This window comes from Juglans microcarpa x Juglans regia, chromosome 7D, assembly GCF_004785595.1.
Source record: "Juglans microcarpa x Juglans regia isolate MS1-56 chromosome 7D, Jm3101_v1.0, whole genome shotgun sequence".
Taxonomy (NCBI): domain Eukaryota; kingdom Viridiplantae; phylum Streptophyta; class Magnoliopsida; order Fagales; family Juglandaceae; genus Juglans; species Juglans microcarpa x Juglans regia.
Genome location: NC_054606.1, coordinates 19,567,492 through 19,579,143, shown reverse-complemented (window position 1 = coordinate 19,579,143; position 11,652 = coordinate 19,567,492).

Here is an 11,652-nt window from a genome sequence, read left to right as displayed (position 1 = left end):
TTTTCATCTTTAAGAATAGCTAAGATTAGTTTGACTATAATTAGTAGTAGTACTCCTGCATAACTGATGATTAGGCAATGCCAAACCATCATGCTTTGTAGCTTATACGCTATTGGTTTCAAGTGAGTTACTGTTTCTAGTGACTTTAGCATTGTACAAGCGTTCGGCTTGCAAGCCGAATAGTTACTCAGGTGGTAAGAGTAACAATTTGCGTTAGGACTATTATTGTTCATACTAGTGTAGACACATAATACCCTTTAGTAGTACGAGGAATGTTTTACCTCACGAAGAATGTTATCCACCTCCTCACCTGACTGCATGGATGGAACGAGAAGGTTTCAAAGCAAGGATGGCATGGGATGGAGCTAAGTCTAGCCGAGCGGTAAAGGAGAGCGCCGTAGCCACCAACGTTGAGCACACAATGTCAGGACATCTATGTCATTGACTCATTGTGGACGTTTGCTAGTAGAGGGTCAAGTACCAGAGAGCGGCGATGAAGAGGTCGAACAACATCCCGGCCTAGGTCATAATGTGGTGTATGATTCGGGCGACTACGCATTCTACTACTTACCCCAGCACGTCATGCTGATGGGTATCGATGCACTTCCACCAGCACCGACCAGCGAAGATATGTCCAGTGATGGACATTAGGCTTGGTGAGCAACATTTTCTCCTTTGTCTAGTATGGTTGTTTAAGTACTTTTGTCGATTTTGAGAACGAAATCTTTTTTTAAGAGGAGAGGATGTAACAACCTGTTAGAACTTTAATGGTAGAATTTCTATAGGTTTTAGGAACTTAGAAATTCTGTAAGTTTTCACGAATCGACTAATCGCGTACGTTTTTGTCTATTAGCATAGTTAGTGTTATACTCATTATAGTACTAGAAGTACAACTTTATTTATTTGGGATAGTTAGAAGAGTCAGAATGTGATATGGTCTATGCCATTAGACTCAGAGGAATATTTAAGATTTTCTGGAGCAATAAATCCATTTTCATTTTTCGGACGAAACTCTTGTTCAAAAACGCATTTTGTTTATTTCGAGACACTTCGGAGTTAAATTTTGATAAAAGAATTGCATAGTTAGGTTAGTGTGTATATTTAAGATTTTATAGGATAAAATTTATTTTCACTTTTCTTAGAGTGAATGTAACCTCGATAGTAGCACCAAGTGCAGTGTTTACAAAATCACAGTGTGGAACACCCAAATTAGGTTAGGAAATTTTTATTTTGACACATGGAGAGATCTTAGCTACACTTGGTGAATAGTATTGGACAGACACTTGGCACCAAGAGAAACCATGAGATGAAAATGTAAAGGAAATCAAGGTGTGAGATTGTGCCACCTAAGCAAAACGCTATTCCATCCAATCATCCAATCATCCATTTTGTGCCAAACCAAAGAGAGTTTCAACCCTAGAGAAATCCTGAATGGTTGGAATTCAATTGAAACCCCAAAAAATTGGTTCAAACCGAAACCCTAATCGATTTCCCCAAATCCTAAAGTTGGCTTTCAAACCCTATTTGATCCGATTTCTAGCATTGTATTTAACCACTTGATTAAATTACTTTCATATGCTATTAATTCTTCAAATTCATGTTATCACATCATTATTTAGCCATTTAAATCTTGAAAATTTGATTGGGCCATGAATTTTGTACGTATTTTCGTATGATGATTACTTCATAAAAGTTGTTCTTATTTGAGTCTAGTTTCCGTGTTTACTTTTGGCATTTGATTTCACATTTGATTGGTTAAAAGATATTTTAACCATAGAGAGATCAATCTAGGCGATAAATTGGATAGTGTGTTGTATTTTGGAGTTTTTGACCAAGGTAATGGATAGATCTTAGTCCGAAATTTTTATGGAGTGTTGAAAACATGTTTATATGAATGTTCATTTAAGATTTATTGCATGATTAAAACTTTTGATGAAATATTTTCTCAGATCTAGAAACTTATAAACTGGAAAGAGAAAAACAGTTTCTATTTTGAGAAAGTTTGGATCTTTTGTAGTTTAATCTTACTCCAATGACTTTCATAATTTTATTGATAATTCTAAGCCTTGGATATACATGTTAGAATATTTTTCTTTTTTGAATATTTTAGGTGTTTATTTGTGAAGATATGATTTTTATGCAAGAAAATACTTGGTTAGGTCAAAGTTTGATGATTTCGGTTAGATCCATGTTTTAGTTTATTTTTAGCCATATAATTTTAAGTTTAATGTTTCGATCTACTTTAGGAAATATTTTTAAACCATATGATGTTGTTGGCTTGAAGATTTCATCATGGTATGTCTCGGATCATGTGTTTGATCAAATCGAAGTTGAGAAAAAAAAAAATCTGTTTTTGACAAAGTGTTGGGGCTGAGTACTTCAAGTTAGATTTTGTGATTTTTGATAACTTTTATATTGTGATTCAATGCATGTTAGTTCTTAGGAATGTGTTATGAGCATGTTAGAAGAAACTTTTGAATATTTGGACGTTCTTGGAGATATTTTGAAAAATGTCAAAATCTTGAGAGTCAAAGGGGATCTTTGTTGCAATATTTCGGTTTGATAATAAGTGTTGAAGTTGGAAGAAATTGCAACAAAAATAAGAGATATGACATTTGGAAGTTTTAGCCCTATGATATTTTTAATAGTTGTGTTTGATTTTAATTTTTTCTCAATTTATATGTGAGTTTATGATAAAATTTATGTAAGAAATATAAATTTTAGTAATTTTTGGAGTTAGAATGTGGATTTAGTTAGGGATAAAATGCTCATTTGGATAAAATGATAATTTTACTCTAATTTAGAATTTTTCACATCACTAAGTTAATAGTGATTAAATTTTTAAGTTTTAGAATCCCTACTTACAATTTCTCGTGTTTCGTATTTTTTCTTGTAAAATGTGACGATTATTGTAAGTTAGTTTCTAACTTACTGTCAGATTACTGTGTTTGCATGTTGGTAAGGGAACTGTAGTTTATGTACTTATGTTATCAAATATGCCATGTCATGCCATGTCACTACATGTTATCTGTTATATAATATATTCTGTTATGTAATATTTATTTGTTACATGTTATGCTATGTCACAAAATGTTTATCTATTTCATGTTATGTCATGTCATTAAATGTTAATCTGTTTCACATTATGCCATGTCACGATATGTTTATTTGTTTCATGTTATGCCAGGTCACGAAATGTTTGTTTGTTACATGTTATGCCATGTCACAAAATGTTTGTCTGTTATATGTCATGCAATGTTACAAAATATTTTTCTATTTCATGTTATGCCATGTCATGAAACGTTTATTTGTTACATGTTATGTCATGTCATGAAATGTTTGTTTGCTTCATGTTGTATCATGTCATTCATCTATGTACATGTCACGTTACGTTACGTGAGGTCATTTGTCCTTTCGCTTCATATCATGTCATATCTTGAGTATAAAGTGTGTCTCAAAAATAATATTTTCACGTCAGTCAAGTAAATTTCAAGTTTCAATTTCATGCAATTTTATTTCATGTTCAATTTAAGTTTATTTTATCAGTTAATTTATACTACGTTCAAGGAATATATGAGTTGCCTAGTACTGTGCTCAAGGCATATGTGCTAACTGGTATTACAGTGAAGGAGTTTAATATGTTGTAATACAAAAGGATACTTATGGTGAAGGTGTAGGAGCTAACCGAGTTCACCCATTTTCTAAATCAGAATGTATAATTTTAGTTACACGAGCTAGCATTTCCAGTTCAGTTCAGTCATCGTTTAGTTCATTTCAATTCATGATTAGTCTCAGTTTAGTTCACGTTTAGTTCAAGTTCAAATCATGTTCAGTTTCATGTTTAGTTCACGTTAGTTCAGTTCTTCTCATGTTTGCTCAAGTCATGTCAGTACACGTCTTGTTAAATATCAAGTCACATCAAGCTTATTTATGATCATGTATGCATTCATACTTTTACTGTCATGCATACATTTTTAATCTGTATGTTAAGTTATCTATTAACTTGCTGAGATTTGTAATCAAACTTCACTTGATAGTCCCAACTACCATTCCCCGTAGAATGGTAGACGATGTGTCAGGATCTGGAGAACCCACGCATTAGAGATTGGACAAGGTCGAATAGAATATGGAGCAGATAAAGAGTTGATGGAGCCTAACTCCCATTTTCTGAACGTTAGTTTGAATATCATAGTTGACCTACGTGAACGGCTCAGCGAATTAGTACAATAGTTTTTATTTCAAAACTATAGTTATGGAGCACTATCTCCAATACTCTTTATGTTACAGACCTATTGGACAAGTACTATAACCTTTTAGATATTAGTGATCATGTGAGTTTTATGAAGTATGTTTATGTTTTGAGATATGTTACTTTTGGTACATAATATTACTGAAAGAAAAAAAATTATCTACTGTGAATATTGCATATTACTAGATGCATGCTAGGTGTATTGCATTTTTAATTGTCATGAAAGAGGAGGTAACCTTGTATTGCATGTTCCGATACTTCAAATTCAGTAAAATCCCAAGCAAAATTTGGAGGCATCACAATCTATAGACCAAGTCAACATAAAGTGCATGCTCGTTAAGAGAAAAAAAGGGGCCATAATGTATGAGTCCTAGAGGTCCTTTGTTGATTTGGCAAAAAGGGGCCATACTTATTGTCCTTCTTACATGCATGAATAGTTTTATAGTAGAAATTGAGAACTTGCTTCAAGTGGCGCCCTCGACCCCGCTTGTGGTTTGGCGGTAGCCGCTATGCTAGTATGTTAGCTACTTAGGTCATACACCCATTGCACAGATAAAAACATAGTTTGTGCTCCCATGTACAGTAAATGTGTACAGTTAATCTACAACGAAAAATAATAGTCATTAAAATCTAACTAACAATAACAAAAAATATTTAATTTACATCATTTATCTGTACGTAAGTCACTTGCCCCAACCCATAAGCCACAGAACATTGCAATCCTCCAATTATTACAAAGAGCCAAAAACAACACTTAATTACAAAGGGGGGATAACCTCGATCTGCACTATTCAGATGCAACCGGACCTCCATACTTGTACCCTACTATGGTCTCGTCTATGGACCATCCACATATTTCGGCTCCCTTCGTCACATAATAGATAATAACAATCGTGCGCGTGATTTTGTAAGAAGTGTTGTCCAGTTCCACATCTGACATGTTCGTAGCCAGACATCCTATAACACCCAGGCCCAAGACCACGAACTATTAATTTTATTTAGGTTTATATTTATCAGAAGCCCATTTAAAATTTATTGAGTGAGTTTAAATAAGCTACGGGTTGAAAATTTTATTTTGGTAGAATATAGATTTTTATTGGACTTGTTAATTACATTAAAATCTTTTAACATTTTATGGACAAAGTGAAATCTTCTTATTGGATAATTGGGCCGAGAAGTTATGGGCCGTGTTGGGTTATTTTGAAATTTAAGAATAGACCCATTGGAAATTTTGGAAACTTGGCCAATATATATATATATATATATATATATATATATATATTCTCATGCATATTTCTATCTCCCTCGATTAGGGCTGCCGCACATCCAAAATTTCGTCAGTTTCTTTTCTTCTATATCTCTCCCACGTACAAGCATATTGTTCAAGTTTTGGGAATTACCATTATTAGATTATCAAGTAGTTAAGCCGCACCCTTCTTCCACGTTCAGATCGCATCAAAATGCAGCCCATGTTCAAGCTTCAATCTCCCTGAAACACGACACTCTCTCCTCCACTTTTAACAACCCCAATTAGCTCAAAAACCGCCACAGATTTGAGCCAACTGCGCTGTCATAAACCCACAGCTTATATCCCTCTCGATTTCTCTCAAGCTCCGTGGCCGACCCTGCGCAACCCAACCACGGCCATAAATGGAAGCCTAGCCCGAGACGCAGCCCTGTGTCACCGTAGCATTCGTAACAGACTCAAACACCACCATACAAGAAGCTGTTTCAAGCAACAGAAACATTGCGAGCCCCACAGCCGAAATGCGAGCCACCATACCTGCACCACACACACGACATCAACCAACGGCAATGCGCAGCACCACTAAACGACGGCAAAAGCACCCCAAGCCGCAGGCTATTTTCCACCATGTGAAGTTCAGCAACCAAGCAGAGAACCACCACAAGAAGCCCGCGCTGAGACACCGCGAACCACCCTCCACCACCCTTGCTCCTTCACAGCACCCCACACGTCGGAAACCACCGCACTCAACCTCGTGGAAGACCCCTGTTTTCCACACTCAAAACAGAGCACAACTTTTCGATCCATAACTCACCTCAGCCGCTGCCCCATGACGGAACCACCAGGGTAAACCTCCACTGCTCAGACCTGTCACTGTGATCCTCACTCACAAGCCCGAGTAGCTCCACCGTGAAGAGCTCATGCCAACCGTTGCTGTCGTCCAGTTGAGCACCACCGCGGGATTGGAAGAAAACCACCCCTCCTCCACATCGTGAGTTTCACCCTCCATGACAGAACCTCCACGCCGCATCACCATGCACCTAGTCCAACCGTAAACCACCAAGAACGGCAACCTCTCCTCAGCCATCGTGAGTCCCCGCCATTGCACCGAATGGTTGCTCCATCGACAACCTCCCTGCCCGGACATATGCGTGTGTCCCTCTGTCCGTTCGCCATGCAACGCCGTTGCCACGTTAAGCACGGTTCCAGTGGCACCTCCGCTCTCTTCCACCGTTTCTGTCGTCCATGGTGTCTCCTCCATCTCGAAGCTTCAACCTTTGCTCAGCCACCCACTGCCTCCTCGACTTCTCACCATTGCGCCTACTCAGCTGCCTAGCTCCGCCTGAGTCTCCACCGCATTTTCCTTCCTCGGTAAGCCCTTGTCGCAGCCTTCGTTTCTTCAACTAAGATGCCTCCTGCGTTCAAACTTAGATATAAGTTTCCTAAGCTTTGGGTCTGCAAATGGTAATTACGATGATGCCTTATTATTTTCCGAACAGAATAAGTTTTCTTTTTAAATAATAATTTTTGTGAATTTATGTTTTTGTGAATTTATGTTGGTTCTTGTTTATTTTGGTTGGGCTTGTATGAGATCAGCCTGTCATCTACGTGGGCCTTTATCGTTGGGCTAGGTTTGGTCACTAATTAAAATTTGTTTTGAGTTAGAATTATGTTAAGCGCATATTAAGTTGGAAACATATTTTACATGGCTTAGTTTTAATTGACTATAAATGTTAGCCGCGCTTTTTAATTTACAGAAATAATTTAGAGTTTAAATAGTCGGAGAAATTAAGTGAAAATTAATGAATTTGAGAAATTATAATATTTTAGGGTTACGACAATATTTAAATTTTTAGGAAAAATAGGTCATTTTCAGATTTAAGTATCAAAATACGTGTTTAATGGGAAATTTGCGGAAGTTACTTGAATATCTTATAGGTGACGAGTAATATTCGTTCGACACAGTTGGAAAAAATTTTGAAAAGCTAAAAAGTCCAAGTAAGCAGGGTTCCTATTCTAGACTTTGTATAAAAGAAAATGAACTGAGGTTGGTTTGTAAAATATGCATGTTATGTTTTAAAAGAAAATTTGAAAACAATCTCAGTTATGTATTCTGCATTCACTCATGGAATCTGTATAAAAGAGAAAAATATTTTTTGACATGAATAGTATAGACATGAATAATATTTGACATGTTTATAAAATATGTAAAAAAGCAAATATGAAATCTGAGAATTTTTGTACATGTTATACGAAAATGTTTTTGATTTGTTTTGATCATATGAAAATGATATGAAGATATTAAGCTGCACCCACTCTGGAAACAAAGTGGTTTTTCTGTATGTTCTTTCATGCATACACACTTGGGGTTCTGAGAATGAACAAGAGAAAGTTTCACATTCTGATACTGCCTGATTTAGCCACCGGGGATAGCACAACCTTACGACGGGGGTTAAACATAATATATGATACGATACGATGATACGATACGATACGATATGATATGAAGTAATATGATATGATGAAAATGTTCAGTCATGTTATGCCGAAAGGTCTTTGAATATGAACAGTTTGAAAAATCGCTCTGATTTCAGAAACACGTTTTTGAGATCTACATATTGAAACTAAAATGATTTGTTTCTGTATTCTGAACTCTCTGAAAATACTTATATTTACATACTAGTATATGATCTCTACTTACTGAGTTGTTGATAACTCACCCCTTATCTTCACAATATTTTCATATGTTAGAATGTTTCAGCTGAAGATCGAGAATCATAAACATGTATAAGGCTACATGAACATAGTGGATTAAGTACAAAGAGGGTATACTTTGGTTATTAGAGAATTTTATTTAGTAGTTTTGTTTTGCTCTGTCGACTGGGTATTTTGGAAGGTTGATATTTATTTTGAGATTTTGTGGTGTTTAGAATAATTATATGGGAGTAGTTGATTTGAAACAAAGAATCCTATGCATCATTGAAAATTTGGAGTTTATGACTGTATGGTTGAAATATGATTTTTAAGTGACAAGAAGTAATTCTTCGACCCATGCGGGACTGGGGCATTACAGTTGGTATCAAAGACATGTTTAAGGTTTTGCAGACTATAAGATTTGTGGTTTTGGATATTTGTGGGCTTTGGGAAATAGTTTTTGAATTTGAGGTGTAGACATTTGCGGACTGCAAGAGATGATTTTTGGATTCAAGGTTTTAAAATCTACAGGCATTATGGAATGTGTACTACAAAATCTGAGGTTTTATATTCGACTGGTTTTAAGAAATGATTGTGATGAGATATTAGATTTTGTGGACTCTAAGAAATGTTCTTTTTAGATTGAAGTTATTGATTGTACGAAGTTCATGAAATGACTTTTGTAGGTGCTCAGGACATAGTTCCAACAAACCATTGGAAATGATGTAATTGTTTTGATAGGTTGTTGGATATTGTCAAGCTATGTAGAGTATCAAATTAGGTGGATTAGCCTTTATTCAAGTTGTTTTTGGTTATGACTAGGCTTAGTGGTCGTTGAGATTGATGTTGGTTGCCATAAGCTTAAATGTGAGTTGGAATTGAGATGATGAGTTCCCAAGTATATGCTACCGGGTTGAATTTATAGATGCGTTTGTTTATTTGGTTAGGATAGTGATAGAAATTTTGAGCTTGTTTAATTCTAAATGGGATGTACTGACTTTCTTCTAGTCGGTTTCCACGTGCATTAAGTTGTAATTGGGAATTTCTCCATCGTAAAGATGCTCACTTGTATATGTATCGACACATATAGGAGTTGAGGAGACAAATGTCAACTCTCTTTGTTGCGAATGGTTTAATCACCGCTACCCGTGGTGTTCGCCGTGACTAATTCCAAGTTAATTCTTCTCAAATATTCAAAAATCCTTACGCTCATACTTTGTTACACTTCTCACGTAGATCCTTTCTTGAAATTCTTGCAAAATGTTTGTAATGTATGACTTCATTTATTATTAAGTTATGGTCAATTCCCTTCAAAAGTTTTTAAGTCGTCTTTCTTGAAGTTTCGTTTGGAATGGACACAAAGGAACACCAACATTTTTCAAAAACTTCTTAGAGTTGGACTTAAAGAAAACGAAAAAACTAGTGTTTTATGGTTGATCAATTCATTTTATTTACTTATCCTTGTGAAGTCAATTTTGTCAATCTTAATGAAATATTTTTGTTAACTCAGTTAGTGTTTCGACAAGAGTATTTTGGAGTTTTTGATCTGGTAAGATTATTCTATGGACAATAGGAAATGATTTTGATAAGATTAGGGGAGACAGCGAGGCTATAGGCATGAGGTGGTGTAGCAGTTAGGCCTGTGCAAATGGCCCGAAGACCCGTCCCACCCAAAGAACCCGAATAGACCCGTTCGTTAAAATTGACTTGGATTACATTTTGGGTCGAACCTGCTAAACCCTAGCTGCCTTGCCCTCCGCATTCTCTCCGTTATCACCATTGCCTCCCATTTCCATTCTTTGAAATCTCACCTCGTCTAAATAGCAAGTGTAATTATATCTATCACCACTTTTTGAACTGCACATGAACCTTTTCTCTTCCGATGTATTCACTTGAGAATAGCAGTTGTAGACTAAAGTTAGGTTCTGAACCGTTTGAGGATCGTAATCAAACAAAGAGAATTTAGACTAGTGTGACGAACTTTCGGGGACAAGAATATTGGATATCCCAGAGATCCATTCTTGCAATGGTCATGCTACGAGCAGATTGGTTGATGTTCAAAACCAAGAATTCAAGCTCTTCAGATTTCAGAACTGCGTACGAATCGTTCCGGCGCTTGAGCTCGTACTCTGTGGCCACAACATTGAGGCCGATCACCTTCGGAAAGGAGATGTTTTTGAGGTTTCCACACTTGTAGGTACGACTGCAGGCAAGGAAGGGATCATCCTCGAGGCAGTGAGATGGAGGTGTTACGATTGAGAAGAAGGAAATGGTGATTAGAAGGGAAGATACAGAGAGACGGGTATTGATTGAGCTGAGTTATTGTATATTTTATACATTTAGAACCGATATATTTTATTTATTTCTTTACATTATTATTGGTTTTAGATGGAAAAATGGTTAAGATGAATAAATCCTAGTTGTGATTTAAATTGGTTAATAGCATGATTTATGCTTAATTTTATAACGTGTGATTTAATTGGACAATGTTTATTCACATGCACAACATTTTTTTTTATATTCTATTTTTTTTTATTTTTTTTCTAATTTTTATTTATTTTTACATAGGTAAAGAAATGCATGAGAAAAGTCAAAGAAAAAGGCCAGTCAAAAAGTCAAAAAGAAGTAAAAAAGACACCAACCACTTGTGTTTGGATAGTGAACAGAGTAACAAAAGAAAAAAAAAGAAAAGATCTTATCTCGAAAAGGGACTCAAGACCTGCAAGACGCACGGAAGAGAGAAAAGAAAAAAAAAAGGGGGAAACGCACGCACGCCGCACTGAAAGGAAAAAAAAAAAAAAAAGGCAAGGCTTTTTTTTGGAGGATGGAATAACTTACTTTTTGAAGGGAAAGAATGTAGCGCCACACATTTGAAGAACTCCTCCAGGGTCTAATTGCCGCTCCAGCTTTCTCCTCCATTGCCTACTACCTCTATCTCCATTCATTTGGCTTGCTCTTTTCACTCTCTACTATTTATTTAATTTTAGTTTAAAGTTTGTGATGTATTTTTGAGATATTTGGCTTAAACCTTTGGGCATTTTTATTTGCTGTTTATTTACTTCGTGTTATTTATTTTTCTCGTTTATTTAAGTTTTCATTTAATAATGATTACAATTGCTATGGATTGATTTTGAGAATTTGTGATTTGAGTACAAGGATGATTTCTAGAATCTTGATTTTTGGACTTTTCAATTCTCAGTTCATATTTTGTCAATTACTTGATAATCTAATTTAATTCTTACCTTAATTTTATTAATCTCTTAATTCCATTGCTATTAGATTGATTAAAACTTAATTAGGACTTAAATAATTTCAGTTTTATTATTTAATTTTCAGATTAATTAAGATTGCTTAGTTTAGTTGATTATTTAATTGTTAATTTCAATTTGTTAGTCTTTTACATTTCATTTCGATACTCAGAAATCTAAAAATATGAATCTAGTCCATGGCTAGTGCCCTTTTC